The sequence below is a fragment of the Pseudorca crassidens genome, chromosome 12 (assembly GCF_039906515.1).
Source record: "Pseudorca crassidens isolate mPseCra1 chromosome 12, mPseCra1.hap1, whole genome shotgun sequence".
Lineage (NCBI taxonomy): Eukaryota > Metazoa > Chordata > Mammalia > Artiodactyla > Delphinidae > Pseudorca > Pseudorca crassidens.
In genome coordinates this window covers 11,338,269-11,361,411 of record NC_090307.1, presented here as the reverse complement: position 1 = coordinate 11,361,411, position 23,143 = coordinate 11,338,269, and the positions used below count along the sequence as shown (strand labels likewise).

General features: G+C 35.6%; 1 protein-coding gene and 1 pseudogene across 1 annotated transcript in view; one reads left to right on the top strand and one right to left on the bottom strand.

Annotated features, from left to right (window-relative positions):
- CDH7 (cadherin 7) overlaps positions 1 to 23,143 on the top strand; it is a 188,720-nt gene that overhangs the window by 868 nt on the left and 164,709 nt on the right. The gene's annotated exons all lie outside the window — the stretch shown is intronic.
- Positions 2,037 to 3,427, bottom strand: LOC137204089 (large ribosomal subunit protein uL4 pseudogene; annotated as a pseudogene).

The following is a 23,143-nucleotide window of genomic DNA, read 5'->3' as shown; positions in this document are numbered from 1 at the left end:
CCAGGGCATAAATATAGTGCTATGAGTTTGGTTTTAGCAAACAATGTATGTGTCATACCTTATAATTCTTTCCTGGCTTTGGTTTGACATTAAAATAGGAGAAATGGCATACTCAGAGCTCTGTTACCTTTTATAGCAGACATGCAGTGTTCTCCAAGAAGATGAATGACTGGGTTACATTCTGATTATTAAAGTGAGTGAGGTTTATTACTCTGTTCAACAAAAGTGTATTTAATAGCATTTTCATTATATTCAAATCATTTCCAGAGTTACACACTTAAAAAGTAAATGAAGTGTAGTTCTGTAGAGAATCACTCCTGTGTGAATTCAGGCAAAGTAAGAATAGTATATTATTCTTAATGGAAAATTCTGAATACATATTTGAGCTATAAATACATGTAAAGATGAATGATATGTTTTCCAAGGGTATTTTACTGTGAAGTTAAAGGTGATTAAGGCAAAATGTATTAAGAAGTTTGAAGATTTCTTTTGGAAAATGGGTGGCGTGCTCTTCAGTTTCTGCAGCCTTATCGCGGTCCATCCCTCAAGTCGCTCCATTTGCTCCGCGCAACACCTGCTTTGTGTGTGTCTTGATGTTCACGTGCTGAATGATGGTATTTCCCTGGGGAGGCATGAGTCCCTTCTGCTTCCAGGAAGAGCTCTGCATACATGTCTGTGCATAATATTTTCTCTCACTCCTCACCCTTGTTCTTTGGGATTAGGCGAAATCCTTCCACATAACCGGCCTAAATAAGCCTGGTAATCAGGTAATATAAAGTATTAAGCCTCAATAAAGCTGGGAGAAAAAAATGTAAAAATACAATGTAAATAATAAAAAGAATATAAGGTAATGAGAGAGAAAAGTTGTTTTACTATCTCCACAACATAAATTATGATATTGATCGTCCAAAGGTGGGAATGATATGAAAGGGGAGTTAATTCTGTAGATTTAAATAAAGGGATGATCAAAAGTTAAGGGAGATGCAAAAGGGAGGAGATATGGGGATATATGTATATGTATAGCTGATTCACTTTGTTATACAGCAGAAACTAACACACCACTGTAAAGCAATTATACTCCAATAAAGATGTTAAAAAAAAAGTTAAGCTAAATTAACAAATCATGTATAATTTTCCAATTTTTACAATTTAAAAGTCACCTTTATTCATAATTAAGTAATAGGTAAAAGGACTAATGAAATAACATTTTACTCGATTACTTAATATCCAGTGGCAGAGTGTGTTGCTCTGTCTTATCCGTCGAGTCCTTCTGCATTGAATTAGGGCAGCACATTTGTAAGTAAATCTCAGTTTATAGACTTATATGGTAACTTCAGTTTTTTTCATTCTGGTTTCTTGCATCAGTCATGTTAACCTGTATTGATTTTTATAATCTGGAAGAAATTCGATCAGGCCACTTAGAAGTGAGGCTGTTGGTCAGAAAACAAACAAAAGAATTGAAAATGTGACCCACAACACTATTATTTAAAACAGCAGTGCCCTCTACCACTAGCTGTTTATAACTGTGAAACCCGCAAGGCTGCAGAAGCTGAGTCTCTTAAGAAAGCTCATTGCATTCTTTAATCTGAAAAGAGACTCTATTATAGAATTGAGCCTGATGTACAAGCTGGTAAACACATATTTGGCCAAGGAAAAATATTTACAGTAAAATAGTACCTGTCAGGATTCAGTATTTAACGAACACATTGAAATTAAGATGTATTTAAAGTTTTCAGTTAAAAATTTAACAAACACATCATCTAAAATAACTTCAGCTTTGTGTTAGTTTTTTCTTCAATTTTTAAACCAATTTTTTTTCACTTTTTTTAATTCAGGTATAATTGATCTATAACATTATATTAGTTCCAGGTGTACAAATAATGATTTGCTATTTGTATACATGGTGCAATGATCACCACAATAAGTCTAGTTGACATGCGTCATCATACAGTTACAACATTTGTTTTTCTGGTGTGAGAACTTTTAAGACTTACTCTTTTTTTTTTTTTCATGTTTCTCACTTCTCTTTGATCAGGTCTTTATTCAAAATTAGCTGTCCAAAATGATTTGACCTTTACCGAATAAGCAAATTTAAGTTTATGCCGCAGCCTTCTTTTCCTCTGTGGTGGGTTTCTTTTCTGTAGGCTTCTTTTTAGCGGGCTTCTTTTCAGCTGCTTGTTTCTTAGTCACTGGGGACATCTTTCCCACCAAAGCTTTCTTTCGCTTCTTCAGCTTCTTAACGCAAACAGCCTTCTTTCCTTTCTTTCCCACCACAGGCTCCTTGCCTGGAATCCCCTTCTCATCCGATTTGGCTTCTAGTGCTGCTGCTGCCCTATCCATCCGGATTTTGTGGTTCTTGGCCTGGCGAAGAATGGTGTTCCGGTGCATGGTCTTTGCATATGGGTTTAGCTTCAACATGATTCTCAGGTTTTTCAGTGGATTCTTCTTCAGGACTCTGCAATGAATCTTCTTGCGTGGTGCTTGCAGGACTCTTTGGATCTCTGGGCTTTTCAAGATTCTGCTAAGGTCTGTATTGAGCATCTTGTGCGTGGGGAGGTTGTAGTTACTCTTGAGGGGAGCAGCTTTACGCCAAGTGCCATGCAGCTCCTCTAACTTGCGGAAAAGCACTTTCAGTCCAAATGCAGGAGCGTCGCACATGCCCCCCAGGAGCAAGTTTCAAAATGTTCAGTTTGCTTATATTAAGCAGAGTAGTTCCAGGGATGTTTCTGAAGGCCTTGATGATACCGTTGTCCTCGTTATAGACGATGCAGGGTCCCCTGCGCTGGATATGGCGACGGTGTCTCACTTTGCCTTTGCCAGCTCTCATTTGCTGCGAACTGTAGACCTCTTTGGATATCATTCCTGGCCTTAAGGTTCTTCTGAAGCAAAACGGCCTCCTTGGTCTTCTTGTAGCCTTCAACTTTATCTTCAACTACCAAAGGAGGTTCAGGAACTTCCTCTGTACGATGACCTTTAGACATGGCCAGCGCTGGTAAAGATGAGGCAGCCAACGCAGAGCAGATGGCATATCGCTTCTGCATTGTATTCAGTCTGCGGTGCCAATGTCGCCAGGTCTTGGTTGGCGCAAATATACGGCCCCCAAGACACATATTTCCCAAAGCACCCTGGCCAGAACAGTGAGTGCCGCCACCTCAAACCCTGGGAATTCGAACCACAGGCCTGCCAGTACCCCAAGACTCAGCACTGGTTTGATAACCTGCTAATTCACTGACAGCATAGGGCTGTCTGTTGTTTTTGCGCAAGTTGATGTGAACAAAGTTCACAATATCTGGTCGAATGGGAGCCTTGAACACAGCAGGCAAAGTGACATTTTTGCCAGCTGACTCCCCCTTTTCAGAGTACACTGATATCAGTGGACGAGCACACACCATGGCGGGAGAGGAGAAGGCCACGTTCCCCTCAACCCGGCAGCTCCCACAGGAAAAGCAAAATCTACTCTTCTAACAACTTCCAAATATGCAATTTGGTGCTATTAACTATAGTCACCATGCTTTACATTATGTCTCCATAATTTTTTAAACCAATTTTAAAAATATAATCTAATGTGCCTGTAAATCATAATTTAGGCTGATTTTTTAAAATGTCTTTATCTTAATATTCTTTGATATTATTTTTAATATTGCTTATTACTCTGTTTATCCTTACAATTTTCTATACAGCATTTGGGTTGTATATTACTGAACAAAAATGAGCGGTTATAATCTGAAATTAGCAATCATTCTAACCCAATGAAAAACATTGATGAACTTTTGCTTAAGAATAAATATGAGTTTTATAATAAAAATATCAATATAATTTTGATAAGTAGATCTTTTTGGATAACATTATTAACATTTAGATTATGAGATGACAGTCGGCCCTTGAACAACACAATTTTGACCTGTGGGGGTCCACCTATACACAGATTTTTTTCTCAGTAGCAGATACTACAGTCCTACATGATTTGTTTTTTTTTTGTTTGTTTGTTTTGTTTGTTTTAGATTTGGATTTCTCATATGCGAGAGATCTTGTGGTATTTGTCTTTGTCTGACATTTCACTTAGGATAATGCCCTTTAGTCCACCCATGTTGTCATAAATGACAAGATTTTATTCTTTTCTATGGCTGAATAATATTCCATTGTTTGCATGTGTTGACCATTGTAAATAATGCTGCAATGGACGTGGAGGTGCATATATCTTTGCAAGCTTCCTTCAGATAAATACAAAGAAGTGGAATACCTGGATCATATGGTAGTTCTATTTTTAATTTTCTGAGGAACCTCCATACTATTTTCCATAGTGGCTGCAGCAATTTACATTCCCACCAACAGTGCACAAGGGCTCCCTTTTCTCCACATCCTCTCCAACACTTGTTATTTCTTTTTTTTTTGATAATAGCCATTCTAATAGGTGTGAGGTGACACCTCACATAAGACCTGAAACCATAAAACTCCTGGATGAAAATATAGGTGGTCAGCTCCTGACATAGGTCTTAGCAATAATTTTTTAAATCCAACATCAAAAACAGAAGTAACAAAGGCAAAAATTGACAAGTGGGATGACATCAAACCACTTTCATTTCCTCTGCACAGCAAAGGAAACCATTAACAAAATGCAAAGGCAACCTACTGAATGGGAGAAAATATTTTCAAATCATATATCTGTTAAGGAGGGGCTAATATCCAAAATACATAAAGAACTCATACAAATCAATAGCAAAACAATCACAAACAATTCAAATAAAAATTGGCAGAAGATCTAAATAGATATTTTTCCCAAAGAAGACATACAGATGGCTAACAGGTACATCATTAACCATCAGGGAAATGCAAATCACATCCATTTATTTCTAAGGAAAGTGGTACTAGCAATTTTCAAGACTTCTTCAGATTCACATATGCTAAAGTATGAATGTCTCATGTGTTTTCATCACGTTACATTACAAATTTATAACTTATTCTTTTAAGATTAATTAGAAGCAGTAAGGGCTAGTCTTTTTTTTTTTTTTTTTTTTTCAGTACGCGGGCCTCTCACTGCTGTGGCCTCTCCCGTTGCAGAGCACAGGCTCCGGATGCGCAGGCTCAGCGGCCATGGCTCACGGGCCCAGCCGCTCCGCGGCATGTGGGATCTTCCCGGACCGGGGCACAAATCTGTGTCCCCTGCATCGGCAGGCGGACTCTCAACAACTGCGCCACCAGGGAAGCCCGAGGGCTAGTCTTTTGAGTCTAATTTTAGTGGTTTCATTGAAATATACACTGAGAAAAAAAGATATTTTATTGAGGTTCTTTTAAAAGCTATAGTCACTAAATCCTTTGTATTTTTTAATGACACTAAAATTCTATTCTATATCAAATGAAGCTATATGCAGTTTTTATTGCATATTTAGCAGTAGCTAAAAGAAAAAGTTAAATTGCTTAAAAGCAATAATTTACCCAAGACCTTGTGAATTTTAGGAAAGGACCACTATTCAAAAGATGTGGCAGCATACTATACAAAGTAAATACAGTTACTAAAATGATTTGGCATGCCACAGTAAGTTCCATTTGAATTTTGAAAATATATTCTTCTGGTTGTCCAGTTGTACATAGAAGCTGAAATCAGTGCTGAATTTTACATCTCCATCCTCCCAATGCCCAGTTTATCCAGTAGAACAATATGGCACTTTTTAAAAGTGCATCAGTGCTCCTAATCCACCAGGGTTTAATACATCATTTGTGCTGTGCAATGCATAATTCCCTGGTGTTGTAAAAAGTTAATGCTGTTACAAAAAAGTCCCCAACACTCATGGGAGGAATTTATGTATGGGTATTCTCTGCTTTTCAAAAGTTCGCTGTACACCACTTCACTGTCACAAAAGACCTACATTAGCACATTAGTACCTGTTTTTGATAATCAAAAGAAATCCGAAGAGGATTTTTGTTTTTACAAAAAATGGTGAAAAGTGAAACTAGCATTCAGGGTTCGTCTTGTAGCAGCTGATGTATAGGCAGCATGCACCCCAAACCATGAGAGTGGCACCTGCCATCTCCTTCCCAGGGAACTACACTTAGCATCTTAGCATCGAGCCACCATAGCTTCGAACTGCATCTGTGAGCATCTGTGCTGTATCTTGATTTATTTTGTGCCTCCTAGCGAGATATGTCCTTAGGTAATTGCTTCTTTGCTTTATGCCATTTTGGCTTCTAGAAGGCTTCATAGAAATGCTCTGCTTTAGGAGAGCGGGAAAACCTGTTCTTGGGTAATCAAGGTGAATAAGAGTTGTATCATTTTATTGAGCTATGGCTTTTTGGGTTTAATAAGTACAAAACCTAGAAAATAGGGGTCAGTTTTTTATGGTATCTCATCTAATGTTAAAAACCATGTGGAGGACTGGATCTGTATCGCATTTCATGCTGTGCCCCCTGGGAGGATGGGGCCCAATTTAGTTTCAGTGGAGTCAGTTGAAACTTTCTGTGGAAAACCTTCAACCTAGTTAAATGATTAACTCTCAAGTAAAAAATAAATACATAAAATAAATATTTATGTATATATATCTGAAACATTCTCTGATTAGAAGCCATGTGAGTCTCACTAATAGTGTAAGTACAAATTAAACTAAAAAAAAATCTGTTTCTTCCTTTTCCTCTGTTGGCCCCCTAGTCCCTACCCTAACCCTCAGCTTGCATTTTAAGACCCTTCTTCCCTAGCAAAGATCCCACAAACAAGAATTAGTCTGGTGTATTAATTGGTGAAATTAGTCAGGCTCTTTTTCAGTAAACCAGAACATGTTCTCATCCATTCATATCTCCCTATTGTTCAAATTAGTTGCCTTGGAAATTTAAAGCACCTAATATACTCCACAAAGACAATCATAATCTCCACTTCCATCGTGGTTATCAGTGATCAAGATGGGCTTAACGGTTCCTTTATCTTAACTAACTTTCAGACAGGTTTCTTCCTGAGGATAGGCCCCTGACCTCCCTTAGAAAATTTCCTTTAGAACACTTGTGATTGTAAATTCTTCCTCTGCCCCTTTGAGATGGAAATCTTCTCCAACCCAGAAACATTTTGCTCAAAGACCTGGGAGTTACCCCTTTGAAATGTAGTCAGCTAAGATAATACGCCTCCTTCCCAGTCTCCTTTGGGGGGCAGCAGCCCAAGTTTGTTAATACGTGACAATTAACAAGCAAAGGTGACCTACTCACGTTGACCAAACCCCCCGCTGAGGTCCTCTAGCGCTTTTCCATAAACTAACTCCGGCAATTAAAAGCCCTTCCTCCTCTCCAGCCGATTGAGTTGTCTCTCTTCTACTACACAAGTCTTGAGCAGGAGACTTGACGTTATTACAATAGTCTTGAATACAGTCTTCCTTTACACTTTTAACAAGTGTTCAGTGCAATTTTGCTTTGCGTCAATTATTTAGTTTTCCTCTCTCTCCCATTTCTGTACCATTTACATATACATCAATCCCTTGTCTTTTCGTCTATCTCAATATTTCTCAAAAAACTTTAATAAGAACCATGATTTGTAGGTTGCCTCTTTTGAAACCAAAATAAATGAATGAATAAAAAATAAATAAAATAAAGGGAAAGGAGAAATGAGGCAGGTTCCCAGTATGATTTTTGCAAAGGATACAGTATATAAATAAGAAGCTCATTAAGTCATGAGTACTAATTTAATACTCTCATAGTCTAAAGGAGAGGTTACAAATTGTATGATAGTAGGCCTGCGGATGGATTTTATTTGACCTGCTCAGTGTACTACAATTCAGGAGATTTCACATAAATTTTCAGGTTTCTAGCATCTTAAACAAATTGTGTAATCTCCCAACCCTAGATATTCATTCCAGCAAGACAGCGGAATCAACTGAGAAAATAGAAAAACAACAGCCTTCATTTAGAGATAACTTACAAAAGATATACCTCAAACTTATTTTTATTCGTTCTTCAAGCTGTTTTGAGCGTGTAATATATTCGTTTCTGCCAAGTGGTTAAAGTAGTAAATGGCTTCCGATGAAATATTTTGAGTTTCTGATTTCCAGGAAATTTGCACTTTATTTTTCTCAGCTTTATGTCAGCAAAACTGATAACCTTTTAGACCACCCAAATTTTATATAGAACTGTAACAAAAGTGATTTTTTTTACATTTTTCCCATATAATAAATTACATTTACTAGCATAGTTTGGTGTTATATCATTTTATTATTAAATTCTCTTTTTTTTAATACATTTCCATCTCTCTTTTATTATTTTGAGACAAAAGTGACTAAGGTTAATTCTGGGCTTAATACTCATTGTTAAATAAATAGTGAACAATTAATAAACAAGATTGATTATAGTTGGTGTGTGTGTGTTGTGTGTGTGTGTATGTGTGTGTGTGCTGACCCAAACCAGCATGTTTTTAGCTGGCTTTTTTTTTCATTTCACAGAACACTGGCTTCTAGTCAAGGTTCCACTCATCACTAGTTGAATAAATTTAGACAAGTCACTTAAGCCCACTCAGACCTATTTCCTCACAGTAAAATAAAGAGGCTGAAATACACATACTCTAAATTTCCTCAAGTTCTAAAATAACATAACATGGGGATTATCACTATGGTGAATGTTCGTGTATCAGGGCAAGCTTGAGTTCTGAAGTGAGGCAGAAACTTGGTTCAGTGGCTGCTGTGCTTCTAATATTTCAGTGTGAAATACGATGTTTACTATAGGTATTTTAATTATAGAATTTTTACTACAGATTTTTTAAATCAGGTTAAAGACATTTCTTTCTATTCCATACTTCCACGAGTATTTATCATGGATAGAGTCCAGTTTTATTAAATGCATTTTTGCATTGATTAAGATAATATTCTGTTAATGTAGCAAAATATATATTTCCTAATGTCAAATAATTGTTACATATTTTAACTGGGATAAATCCTATATGATTAGGTTTTACAAACATGATTTGCTGGCTTATATTTGTTAATATTCTAATATTTACAGTTTTTATACTTACATTTTTCTTGACTTTGGAATATAATTTTTCTTTTTCCTACTGTCTTTGGATAAAAGTTATACAAGATTCATAAGGCAAGTTGCAGATACTTGTGTGTATTTGTGTGTGTGTGTATTCATAATCATTGGATAAATGCTTGCAAGATGATTATATGTTATTTTAAGGTCCAAACCACCTGTTTGGCTTGTCAGTAGAATTTAAGTGATTTATCTCACTTACCCAATTTTTTCAATGGTTATAAATATATTCTAGTTTTTTATTAAATTCTGACTCAGTTTGCATAAGCTATAGCATCACCTTTGGAAAACTATTGCCCTGAATTTTTTTTAAATTAAAGTATAGTTGACTTATTATATTACCTTCAGGTATACAACACTGTGATTTGATATTTTTTTAAAGATTATACTCAATATAAAGTTATTATAAAATATTGGCAGTATTTCCTGTGCTGTACATTACATCCTTGTATCTTATTTATTTTATACCTAGTAGTTTGTACCTCTTAATCCACTTCCCGTATCTTGCCACTCCCCACCAGACTTGACCACTCTGGTACCACTAGTTTGTTTTCTGTATCTGTGAGTCTGTTTCCTCCTGTTATATTTGTTCATTTGTTTTATTTTTTAGATTCCACATATAAATGAAAAGATACAGTATTTGTCTTTCTCTATCTGATGTATTTCATTAAGCATAATACCCTTCAGGTCCATCCATGTTGTTGCAAATGGCAAAATTTCTTTCTTTTTTATGGCTGAATAGTATTCCATCGTATATATATACCACATCTTCTTTATCCATTCATCTGTTGATGGGCAGTTACGTTTCTCCCATATCTCGGCTATGTAGAGATCTCATTATTACAATAAGGACTAAAATAATTCAGAGTCACAGTTTTTACCACTTTTCCATTTAATTGTCAGTATTTGTAAGTGCAGAAGATGGAGGAATGAGAGAAAACAACAGTGGATTTTCTAAGCTTAATTCACTGGTGACTCCAGCTGAAGCTTTTGCTCTAGGTGCCATCTGTTTTCACCAAAGTAAATAAACAGGCTTTGGCATCTGGTATACAGCCAGTGATCTGGTGAATGTTTGTTTGCCCCTCTTGACAAGTATTGAAAACACACTAGAAGTTGTTTGAGGTTTATACCTGCCAGGCCCAGCAGTACACCTCCATTCACTGTACTGTCACAGGCTTGCATCGATCTATGACTCTGTCCATAGTTTAGTCCAAAAGAAATGGAATTGTTCCCATCACTAAAATAACATGAAGCCAAATCATTCTATTTATTGCTAGATCCTAGAGAACAGAAAATATCATAGGATTAGAGGAGACAAATGAATCCCATGAAAATATTGGGCCTATATTTTCATTTCATGAAAATATAGTTTCTGTGCAAAGAAGAGGGCTGCAATAGTCTGGAATAATCTGGATATTATTTTTACATCATAGAGAAAGATGTGCTATATGCCACGACCACTTTAAAAGGCACACACCTCTTGTTAGACCTTTTTGGATTTTAGAAGAAACAAACCCCAAAATTAAGGATATTACACATGATATTTAAGTGTAGAATAAAATGCCGTGCTTTAATTTGAACACAGAACAAGAAAAAAGCAAAAGTTCCCATCTGATCCATACTGGAATGTCAGCAGCTTTAACATTTGGGCCTTATCCTTGAGTCGATAGGATTGGTTGCTGCGTGTGTCCATGGACAGGGTATTGTATGCACATTTGGTCAGGCACTTATATCTGAACCCTATCAACTGCATGTAGGGTTTTGGCACAAAGCCATACCTTCTTCTCCAAAGAACTGTACTTTTGAGAAACGTTCTTGCTTTTCTACTGAGTCACCCAAGTGATTAAATGCCAAATCATAAAAGTCTAGGTGTCTTTACAAGCAAACCTGCTCAGCATCACCTGCTTCTCATTTTCTCTACTTAGATACAGATTTGCCTGTGCTGAGAAGCACTCCATGGTCCTTTAGAAATGGTCTAAACGGCATCAATGATAAGTCAGTCTTAAAGCTAAACAAAGTTGTAGTAGAACTCTCAGCTTGCCTCCTTCTGCCACAATGCTGGATGACAACTGCTTCTACAATCAACCTTGGAATCTCCAGGGGACTTCCCTGTGACCTGTTTACTGAAGTGGGGAATATGTGAACCCGGTTTAGAGAAAACTGTGTCTCATAGCTGGTACCAGCTTCAAGATGACAGTAACAGAATGATTCCCCCGCTCAGTATCAGCCTTGATTAGCACGTTTAGTTACTCACTTTGCCTGGAAAGGGAGATGACCTGAGCGTGAAATGCTGGATGTTCAGGCACTTGGAGCAAGATTAGGTTCCAATAACAAGGGATTTGGGGAAAGAGGAATGTAGACGCACTCAGAAACGTGCGATTACGTGTGTCCAGTGTGGATGCCCTCCAAAGGTCCCTGGATACAGAGGAAGCACTTGATAATCAGCCACACAATGTGGCCCAACCTATGGATGTTGGGTTTCCTCCTCCACAAGCCCATGTAGGGAGTGAAAATTCAAACTTCAAACCTGACAGAGCCAGGACTGTGCTTATCAGTGTCTTGAGGGAAGGTTACTGTATCTTACTGCTTTTGAACATTGACACATGGCTTAGTCAAGCTTTCTTACTTTGCCCCTGGTAGACAGATGTGTGAGTCTTTTCTATGTAGGGTTTATAGCCCTTTCAGGAACCCAGCTTTTTGCAGAGGTTTCAATTTTAACTCCCCATCTCGCAAGCTAGAGCCCTCATCCTTTTCTTTTTCCCTGCTTGGGTTTTAAAACCCACTAATCACTTCTGCATTACCTGCCCTTCTCCACCAAAACAGGATTACCTGCCTCTTTCATCAACTTGAGAACCCACCATTCTTGCTCTCACTGACCTCTGCATTGCTGATACCTGTCACTTCCCTTCCTTTCTGGCAGGCATAGCCATGCATTAAAATATCTTTTATCAAATTAATATTTAGTTAGCATTTGTAGGTGTGTTTGAATGTTGCCCTGTTCAGCTGTGAGATGACTCGTGTCTTTCCAATATAGCAGACCTTTTTTAACACTCATTTATTTTTTATTACTAAAGTTTGCCTGTGGAATGTACATAGCTACATATTGAAGATGTGTCTAGATTTAAGGTATAGTACATATAATCATGGTGATTTTAATGCAGAATTTAATGTGACTTAATAATAAAATTTAAATTGCCAATTTAAATGTATTTGCAAATCAGGAGTCTATTGTCAAATCTTATGACTATTCAAAAACAAAATACAACATGATTACGTAGTTATAGCATATTTTCCTAAAAATAAAATTGTAGGTACTGATATTTATCTAAAATTTGAAAAGTATTGGTCAGTGCATCTAATCTTGAATAACATAGTTATTCTGCCATATTGCTATTATAAATTATTCCTTATAATTTCTTATAGGAAACATGCAGCTTTATAGACTACACTATAACTGCTGTGTAAAATTTGTACTACTCAAGTATATAAAATAGATGTAAACACACACATATTAGAAAGACTAAATGAAGGTCCCTTAGAGATTTTTTTCTTAAAATGATGTATCCTGGAATTATCTTGAAAACAAGATTCTTAACACATTAACCATGATCGGGCAGTTTAAAGAAGAACTAACAGTAAAGGGCAAATAAAGTGCCTTTCTTTTCTAACTAAATATTAAGTTAGCTCAACTTCAACGTTGCTTGAGTTGCAACATGCCTTATAGAACACAGAGCTAATTGCTTTAGTGTTTCAACCCTCCAAGCAGTGCAGATGTTATGCAAATGTTTTAGTGCTCATTTTCAGAAAGTAAACAATTGTGGTAAATTTTGCAAGGGTATTTTCTTTTTTTGCATTACCATAAACTTTCCAAAATTGTTGCCAGCTACAATGTTAGTGCTCAAATAAATTGAAATTTTTGTGGAGTAAAAACCTGTCAGATGTGGACGTATAATGGATTTTTTTTCTAATTGTGAAACACCATTACATTAGAGAGCAACATGGAGTTAAATAGAACTATTAGTATTATGTAGGCTCCCTAATTTGATGAAACATGTTATTGGTATCCACAGACAACAAGAATTTGTCAGGTGTATCTTTAATAAGTATAAAATACAAACAGGTTTATTTCTTCACGTGAAAATTATACTTAGAGAGCATTCAAGATTTTTCATAATCCTGTATTTTGTGTCGACAATAAAGATGAATTTAGAAAAAAATTCCATTACTAATAAATTCTTATAAAGATGATTTTGGAATTCAATAGCAAACTAATTTGTAATCATTTGCAAGTATATCATCCATGTGGCTTAGAAATCTGAATCTTAACAATTTATAAAAATTCCTACAGGAAGGTAGAGTGTAAATATTTCTTGATTATATGAATTTGAGGGACAGGGTGTTATTTGTTTCCTATTGCTGCTGTAACAAATTATCACAAACTTTAAGGCTTAAATTCATTATTTTAGGGTTCTGCAGTTCAAAAGTTCTCAATTCAAGATGTCAGTAGGTCAGTGTTCCTTTTGGAGGCTGCAGGAGAAACTGTTTCCTTGTCTTTTCCGGTTTCTAGGGGCCATCTGCATTCCTTGGCTCCTAGCCCATTGCTCCATCTTCAAAGCCAGCAGTATAAATCTTCAAATCTCTCTCTCCTTTCTGTCTTTTGCTTCCATTGCCACGTCTCCTTTCCTGCCTTACCCATTTCCTTAAAAGGGTCTTTGTGATTACATTGGGCCCATCCAGATAATCCAGGATAATCTACCCAGCTCAAGAGACTTAATCATGGCTGCAACGTCTCTTTTGCCATGTGCAGTGGGTTGAACAGTAGCCTCCAAAAGATTTGTCTACCTGGAACTTCAGAATGGGACTTTATTTGGAATGAGGATCTTTGTAGGTGTAATTAAAGATCCCAAAATGAGATCATTGTGGTTTAGGGTGGGCTCTACTTCCAATGAGGAGTATCCTTATAAATATCAGAAATGTATTAGACACAGAGAGTGGGAGGGGATGGGGAAGGACTCTCCCTCAGACTACAGAAGGATTCAACCCCACTAACACCTTGATTCCAGACTCTGACCCCCGTACCTGGAAGAGAACAAATTTCTGTTGTTCAGAGTCCCCCAGTTTGTGATAATTGTTTATGGAAGCCCTAGGAAACTAAAATCCCATTTAAGGTAACATAATACAGGATCTGGGGATTATAGAATGTGGACATCTTTCAAGGGGCATTATTCTGTCTACCACAAAGTGCAAATATCCTACCAAATTTGAGAAATTACTCTTACATTCTGGTGAGTTACATGCTTCTGTTTCTGTCTCATCAGCATAGCAGGATGCTTAAAAGCAATGTCTTCACATTTCTCTTTATGGGTGATAATGATGTGATTGATATTCAAACACAAATAGTTTTAAGTAAAGAATGTTATTCCCCATGAAACAGCTTGCTAAAAGGCTGATGAAAAAAGTTTGGTGAGATCATATTAAAAGATACATATGCTAGAATCTTGATATACTAGCTCTATAATTTAGAAATATTTGCTATTCTCTTTGTACTGGTCCTTAACTGCAAGAACAATAAAATTCATAGAAAGTAGTTTATTAACTGGAGTTCTCTGAGCAAGACAAGCCCCAGTACCATCTCCAGGTTTTCCTTATGAGTTTGAATTGATTTAGGCAAAGGTCACACTTAACTATTTCTCCTCCATTTGTTTTCCAGAAGCTAATAGTTGCATCTAAAAGGCCCCAACTTTAATTTGGCAGTGAGTTATTACTGAATCTTCCAAATGACTCCACGGTGTTAGATTTCTTGTTCACAATTACACTTTACTAAAGGTCTTAATTATAACTTTCTGTTAAATCTCAGCATGGATCTTTTCCATATTAGACAAAGATATTAATTGATTAGTAGATTAAATAGAATTGATTTGAAATACTATCAATAGCAAAACTGCAGTTGTTATTTTATGTGTTGAATTTGAATAACCCCAAATCAACCATAAAGAAATAGAGACAACCTTTGTGAAAAATGCTTCAACACTGATGTATCCAGTTAGCCAATAGTTCACTACTGGTGTTCGCAATTTAATCAGACATCTTTTCACAACTACCAGTTAAGGCTTTTTGTTGGGTTTTAGAGATAATAACGGAAAGCTGGCTACTCCTCATGTCCCCACTTAAGTCTTCAATTAATAATGACATATATACAAGAAAAATAAAGTAAGCTTTCTCACTGTTTAATGTCGGACAATGCAGGTAATTCAAACTGATAAATATTTTAGCGCACTTAGGTATAAATATCACAGACAGACATAGCCTGAGAATTAAGCATTTAATACTTGTGACTATAATTTCTTGCTGCCTTGAATTTCTTTTCAGAAGAAACATGAATTATAGAGTTTTCTGTAGATTCTATTTCTAGTTGCCTGTTACAAGAACATACGGGATGTTATGACTAATTGAACTTAACTGAATTACAAGGGACTCACTGTTTCGCAGAAATGTTATTATCTGTTGGTCAGGTAGTAATATATAACAAGCAAGAGAGTGACAGAAGTATTTTGACAACACCAAATGCTGCCAGAACTTCAGATAATACTTACTTTTTGGAAGAGAGGTGGTCTTGAATTGTAGAGAAAAATTATAAAATATTAGAGTACTTTAAACATGAATGAAATAGACAACATCTACAATGTTACTTTATTTTTCTGTGATTTAGGACAGAAGTTTACCAGAAGTACAGAGCTATTTATACTACTTTAAACCCCTACTGAATATTGCAATGCTTTCCTTAAAAAAAATCACATGAATCAAATACCATGCACATTACTAGACCACCGGACTATCTGCTAATGTTCTTATATGTTCATAAAAGTACAAACTAGGTATCCACAAGGCACAGTAGTACATAATAATCACTGTTAAATATGTTATTTAATCTGCATTATTATTCTGATACATGATGGCATAATTTTCCTTGATTGAAATAAAGTGTTTCTAATTACATATCAATTTCTTAAAAACACATCTAGATGTATGCGTCTTTTAAGCTAATAAAAGTAATCATCAAAAAGGAAGTTGATCCATGCTTACTAATACAATTATTAATAATTTCAAATTAGATACGAATAACAGTACATTTCTTTCCCAAAACACAGGGTAAGAAAAGTGAGTTTACATAGAATTTCTTATTTTACAGACATTATTTTTTGAGACTTCCTTTTGAATATTACAAATCTAGAAAAAGAAGGTAAAATGAAAGAAGCATGGAAGTAAGAGCTTCCATGAGGAAGAGGAAGGAGAAAATAAAGGGAAGATAGAAAGATGAAAGGATATAGAGTCACTAACAAGAAAAGCAGGAAGAAAATGACGATATTCCTGAACCAATAGTGAGTGAAGATTCCATTAAACCCCACAGTACACTCCATTATACAAACAAATGAACAAAACTGAAGCAATCTGATTACTTAGAAAGTGCTCTTTCCCACCCACTTTGCTTTCCATTCTTAGTTCTGTTTCTCCAACTCAGTATTCTCCAACTCAGTTGCCTGGAACTACCAGCATCTGCACTACCTGCAAGTTCTCAAGATCCCTGTCCTAAAGCAACTAAATCAGAGAAACTCTGGGAGCCCGGTCCAGCAATCTGCTTCTTCTTTCTTTCTTTTTTCTTTTATTTCTTCTTGGCAAACTTTCCAGGAGATTCGCATGTGCACTAAAAACCACTACTCTAATCCAGACCATCATCCTGTCTTCCTCAATCTCTTTATGTTCATCAGTTTCCATCCAAAGAATCCAAATGCCATACAAGGCTAAATGAAATGGAACACAGTAGTAATGTAATGTACCCCCTTAGCTAGAGGTCCAAGACACTAATGAACACATGAAAAAATTAAGGCGTATTCGTTATGTTTGACATTCAACAAATTTTAAGAAAAAAAGGCAAGTGAAATGAAAAATTCTCCCACTGGCAAGTTTTCATAGTTCAGTATTTGCAAAGACAGGAATCCTGGGACTCATTTTCAATCTGTACTCCCTTCACACCAGCTCTGTCTAAAGTGCCAGTGGAATTATCTTCCTTAGAGTCAGGTCTAGAAAGGTCAACATTTGGTCCAAATTGTTGGGTTCTTCCTGTTGCTTTCAAAATTAAGTATAAATGATTTGGCACTTTTCAAATCTCCAGACTTTTCTACCTTCTACCAACTTTTGCAATGTTTCTCTTCTCTAAAATTTCCAGCTCATTACTCCCCACAGGACTCTGCACTGCCATGCCTACAACCTCATTCCTGCTATGTTTACAACCACGTACAATCATATTCCCATTTGAACTTGTAAAACTTCTATTTATTTTAAGTTCAATTTCATAATCTCCTCTTGCTTAATAAATGTAATCACTTACGTCCTATCTTTATTTTTGCTCCCCTATTTTAGCCATGTCATTCTTTTTGTGTTCTATTTGTTTGCTCACTTACAGTTTCTCTGTATGAATGGTGTTCAGCTTTGACCCCAGAGATCCTTCTTGCAACACTTTATATCCAGTTATGTTTTAGAGATAGGTTGTCCCACCTGGATTTCTGTCATTCATCCATTATTGGATGTTTCTAAAAACTTTTTTAATCATACAAATATTGCTTTACTTTCTCTATTAATTTGCTAGGGCTGCTGTAACACAGTACGACAAACTGAGTGGCTCAAACAGCAGAAATTGATTTTCTCATAATGCTGGAGGCTAGAAGTCCAAGATCAAAGTTATCAGCAGGGCTGGTTCCTTCTGAGGGCTGAAGGGAAGGACCTGTTCCAGGCCCTCTCCTTGGCTTGCAGATGGCTGTATTCTCCCTATGTCTTTACATCGTCTTCCATCTAGACCTGTATGTGTCCAAATTTCCTTTTCTTATAAGGATACCAATCATATTGGATTAGAAACCACCCTAATGACTTCATTTTAACTTAATTACCTCTTTAAAGACCCTATGTCTAAAAAAGTTCACATTCTGAGGTACTGAGGGTTAATACTTCAACATATGAATTTAGGAGGGGAGACAGAATTTAATTCATATATTCTTTCCCTTAAATCATGCAGAATGGCATAATGCATAATAACATGTATGAAAAGTGTAACGTAGAGATTAAGACCAATTATTTGGATAGTTTGAGGATGAAAAAGCCTCACTGGTTAAAAGATCATAATAATTAACTCACAAAAGGACATCATATAGTTTTACTTTTCTTAATAACTTCCCTCTCTTCCAATTTTCTCTATTGGCATGGTTTAAAGCCACAGGAAATGCATAGAATAACATCAAGTTTACACATTTGTTGTTAAATAAAATGACTTCTTAAGAGCCACTGCAGACCTTTGGCAAATTATTGCTGAGCTGCTGCACTACAGGCACTGAGAACAATTCAATCAATTTCTGCAATTCAATTGCAAGAAAAAAAAAACAAAAACGTAAATATCATTCCTGAGTAGGCTTGCTTGAAAAGAATCCCATCATATTTTATAGTGTTGTTGTTTGGCATTATTTCCTACAGAGAATTTGTTTGGATAGAAATAATATGAGCTGAATTACGAAGATTTTTCAATGATATTCTTTGTCATCAGTTATTAAATGATCAGCATTATAGCATGTTGTTTATAAAGTACTAAAAACATTAAAAAATACCTAATACCTGTAAATAATTATCCTTTCTCTGGATAGAAGACAAGATGCTATGGCATATTTTAATTACTAAGAGTGAATCACTTTAACAGATTTATGTAGACCATCTCTAACAAATGTTAAAAGATTATAAAACAGTAGTTTACCTTTGTCATTGAGAAATAAGGCAAATGATCAGCCTTAGTATAAATTTATTTTATTATTTTCTATAATACATGATTCAAAACTTCTATCTTATAAAACTTTTCAAAATCATACAAAGTAATAAATTGATTAAAATGATTGATGGAATCATTGAATTTTAGATTTATGGAGAATTAGAGATCATGCAGTCCAAAAAAACATGTTTTTTTTCAAACAAAGAAACCAAGGACTGTTAAGGTTGACTCCCTGTTCAGTAATGGAATAGGTGCCTTAAAAGATAGAAATGAGAATTTTATATAATTCATCATTTCTAAGAGTTTATAGTCTATGCAAAAAAGAAGATATAAGTATGTTACAAATTAAATAAGCAAATATAATCATGGCAAAATGAGCAGTTACCATAAATAAGTCATCTTAAATAATATGTATTCTATTTGCAAGAACATGAATGGCAGATGTGGGCAAAATTTTTATTGAATAAACCTAAATTTTATTTCTATATTATTTTCCTAATTTGGGGGGGGTAAGACATTGGGGTTAATATATGACAGCATGCTTTTTTATGCTGTCTTGGCTACTAAAGAAGTAAATGGAAAAATGTCAGAGCTTTTTATAGTCTAATCCATCCTTACACTTGAAAGATATCAGATTATATGGATTATCAAAGGTCAGTGTATTGAAAATTCTTAGGATTGGAAGAGATCATCCAGGTCATCTAGTTACTCACCAGCCAGTTGCTGACAAGCTTCTCAGTGGCTGAACTGAAAATAGACCATTTGGGTTTTATTTTTCCTTCTTATATGGATATGGGTTGCAAATAGTTGTTTGAATTTGGGGAAGGTCAAATTAACTTCATCCAAAATGCCTTTCACCTTTGTTTCAGAATTCACTTAGAAACCTCTGAAATAAAATACATAGGAATCCCTTACTATCTTAACTCTTCCAGTTGCCATAACAACTTGTGAAATTTTCCCAAAACTTGATATCTGCTATAACAAATAGCAGACGTTCTTGCAAGAACAAACATTTAAGTTGTGTGAGTCTAAATGAGAGGCTGCATGGTGAGCTACCGTCATATCTCAGCTGTACTTCTGATGGGATTGCGTCTTCTATTTGTGGTTGTGCATTATCATTCTTATAGCTTCCTCTTCTTTTAATATTTATTCGTTTATTTATTTGTTTATTTATTTATTATTTTCGCTCTGCCAGGTCTTAGTTGCAGCACACAGAATCTTCGTTGCAGCATGCGGGATCTTTAGTTGTGGCATGCGGACTCTTATTCGCAGCATGCATACGGGATCTAGTTCCCTGACCAGGGATTCAACCTGGGTTCCCTGAGTTGGGAGCGCAGAGTCTTACCCACTGGACCACCAGGGAAGTCGCAGGCTCCTCATTTTTAAGTTAAAAAAAAAAAAAGAAAATCTTATGTAAAGTGTAAAATCCTGGGAAGAAAGTAGATGAGCCAGAGAAGCCTAGAAAAACTCATTCAATAGAAGAAAATTTGGTATGGAAGCTTATTGAGAGAAGTATATGCCTAAAAATCATAAGCTGTGCCATGCATACGGTTTATGAGAATTTTGTTCCTTCTGGATGTTCTCACTAGGATACTTGAGCACTGTGTAATATATTTGAAATACTAGATAAACATTGTTGCAGAAGATTAAAAAGCCATAGGCAGGGTGTTTGCCATTTAGAATCTTGATATAGCAGAAAACGTTGTAGAGTCTTTGAAGAAGTGAAAAAAAAAGATAAAACAGAGATTATTGAAGGACTGAGTTTCAAAGCAACTTTCTGATAGTTTGGGAGATTTTAGAGTAGTTCACGACTGTAATTTGAAGGTCGCAGATGAAACAGCTTATGTAGAATATAAGGCTACACCATGCTTTCCTGGTAACATGTTAGCTACATTGCAAAGCAAATATTCTCATTTGATAAGACAGGGCTCTTTGGAAATAAATGACTTTTCTGAACATATCAGAAGATGACTAAAAGTACTGGCTCCTTCAAGGCCCAAAGATAGGCTCACCGTATTCTGGAGTAGAAATTGTAAAGATAGAAGTAAAATCTTTGTTGGTGTATCACTCCCCAAACTCCAGGGCCCTTAAAATAACGTTGAGAGTGTACTGCCAGTTATATAGTATTCAAATCATAAAGCGTAAGTGAGAAAGGAGGTTATTTAACACTGGAGAAATTTATAATGCAAGAAGGAAAAATCTTACAGGCAGCACTCTTTGATAATAGGCAACTCCTCAAGAATGTATTGATTTAGGGAGGAGTTACTGATTTATGGAGGTGATAAGGAAGTGAGATTTTTGCCTCCTAATATATGACTATTGAAACGTTTTGGACCAAATTTTCTTTACAACCTTCCCAGAATATTCTAAGCAGTATCTGATTCAGGGTGCTGATTGAGATAATATGGATTCAGTGAGGGATTCACAAAAGAATTTTGGCATCAAGGAGACATGCAGGCTTGAAAGAAAAGTTTCAGAACAGAGAATGGGAGAAAGTGTTTTTACCATTTTCTTGCTGTTTTTCAAGGTGTTCGGGTACTGTCTGACCACCTCACTCTCAAAGAATTAAATATATCTTATATCTTCTGGAAAGGCAAGGATTTAGTGAACAGTGAAAATGTTGCAAAAGTGTCAGCATCAAATAATAAAGAACTTACTCCTAATGTATTCATTTTGATACTCATCACTGATCAGAGGCAGAGGAAGATGAGTAGCTATGAATACCAGGTGCCAAAAATTTAGTTGAAATTTTAGGTTATGCAAAAAATAAAAAGGAAAAGATCTTGTTAGTGAGCATAATCATAATATGAGCAGATGTATCACATTAAAAAAATAACAAGTTGGTCTTACGCTATTAGGATTCCTGGAGTTATCGTAGTCTTGAGTACATGGGTTTCTCGGATTCGGTAATTGATGAACCTCTACCCTACACTGTTGCCCTGCCTTCTCACTGGCATGTATCAATACTTTAATCTGCCACCCATACACATACTGCTTCCTTCATCTTTGTCCTCTCATTACCAAACCTCATTTAAACAAAACCTCCATTAATAAGCAGCAGGTTTTCTCAGTGTTATTTGAATTCCTTTTCCGTTATTATCATGATATTTTGATTCTTAATAACATTAGACTTGAATGACTATCCATCACAGTTTATGACTGTTGTCCTTATGTAATTTTAATATCATACCACTTACACTCAAAACTGATAGAGTTTGTATCTTAATTGACATAGCCATTGTAGATATGGTATTTATTTGTTGCAGTTTAGAAAAAAATGGATTTGTGTTTGTTGCTGTGTATAGTATCATGCTATGCAAAAATTAATAACACCAAAGTCCATTCATTGATAAGTAGTTGGGTAATTTGTGTTCTACAACTCCTCTGTGGGTTTTTACATAGGTATTTCACAATGTTTTTAAGATATATGAAGAAATTTGGGGTTTTGTGTAGATTGGAAATGAATTACTGTTTTTCCTATTTAAATGAATTGTATATAGATGCCCACTATCTAAAAATTCATTATCTAGTCCATCTTCAGGAACTGATTAATTATGATAAATGAGGAATACTTAGACTACCATTTGATAAGAAGGTGAATAATAGATTTTTTTTTAATATCTTTAGAATAATAGATTTAAAAAGAAAGAGTACTCATTGATTTTTTGTATATTGTGCAGAGCATTACTGAGTTTGTTTTGTTCATAGAAATAAAGTACAATAGGGAGAAAGTCTAATCCTTCTTATCCACGATCTCTGTCTCAGAAGTAAAATTGCTGGTCAGCATCCTTAGATGAAATTGAGGGATGACTCATGTTTATATATAATTGAATTAGAGCAGTGTTTGCTTTTATCTGATTTGTGTTGCATGCTATTTTCTCTTTTAATTACAAAACCAGCAAGGGCAAATTTATTAATCTTCTTGAAAAGAAAATTGTTTGCTTTTTAATCTGGCATGGATTAACAAGTCTACTTCTATGTTTAACAGAAAGAAAGAGAGATAATTGTTATAAAAATATAATGGGTTATCAAGATTAGTATTATTAAACTATCATACGCTGACACAGCTTTCACTTAAGTGCACAGAATAAATGAATAGATCTCTTCTATAACTGAGATTCAGCTGGGCTTTTATTTGATCATTCTGTTGCCTGTAATAAACCAGGGCTTATTCAAATAGAGTGAGCTAGCTCTTCTCTTTTTAAAGCTGAATTAGGAAGCATTTTAACTGGGTGAAATCATGGAGATTGCATCTAGGATGCACTGTCTCCATTGGTGGGAAAAAAACTGATGCCAATTGAGGACATAGATGAGGAAGAGCTGGATGACTTTGAAAAATTAGCA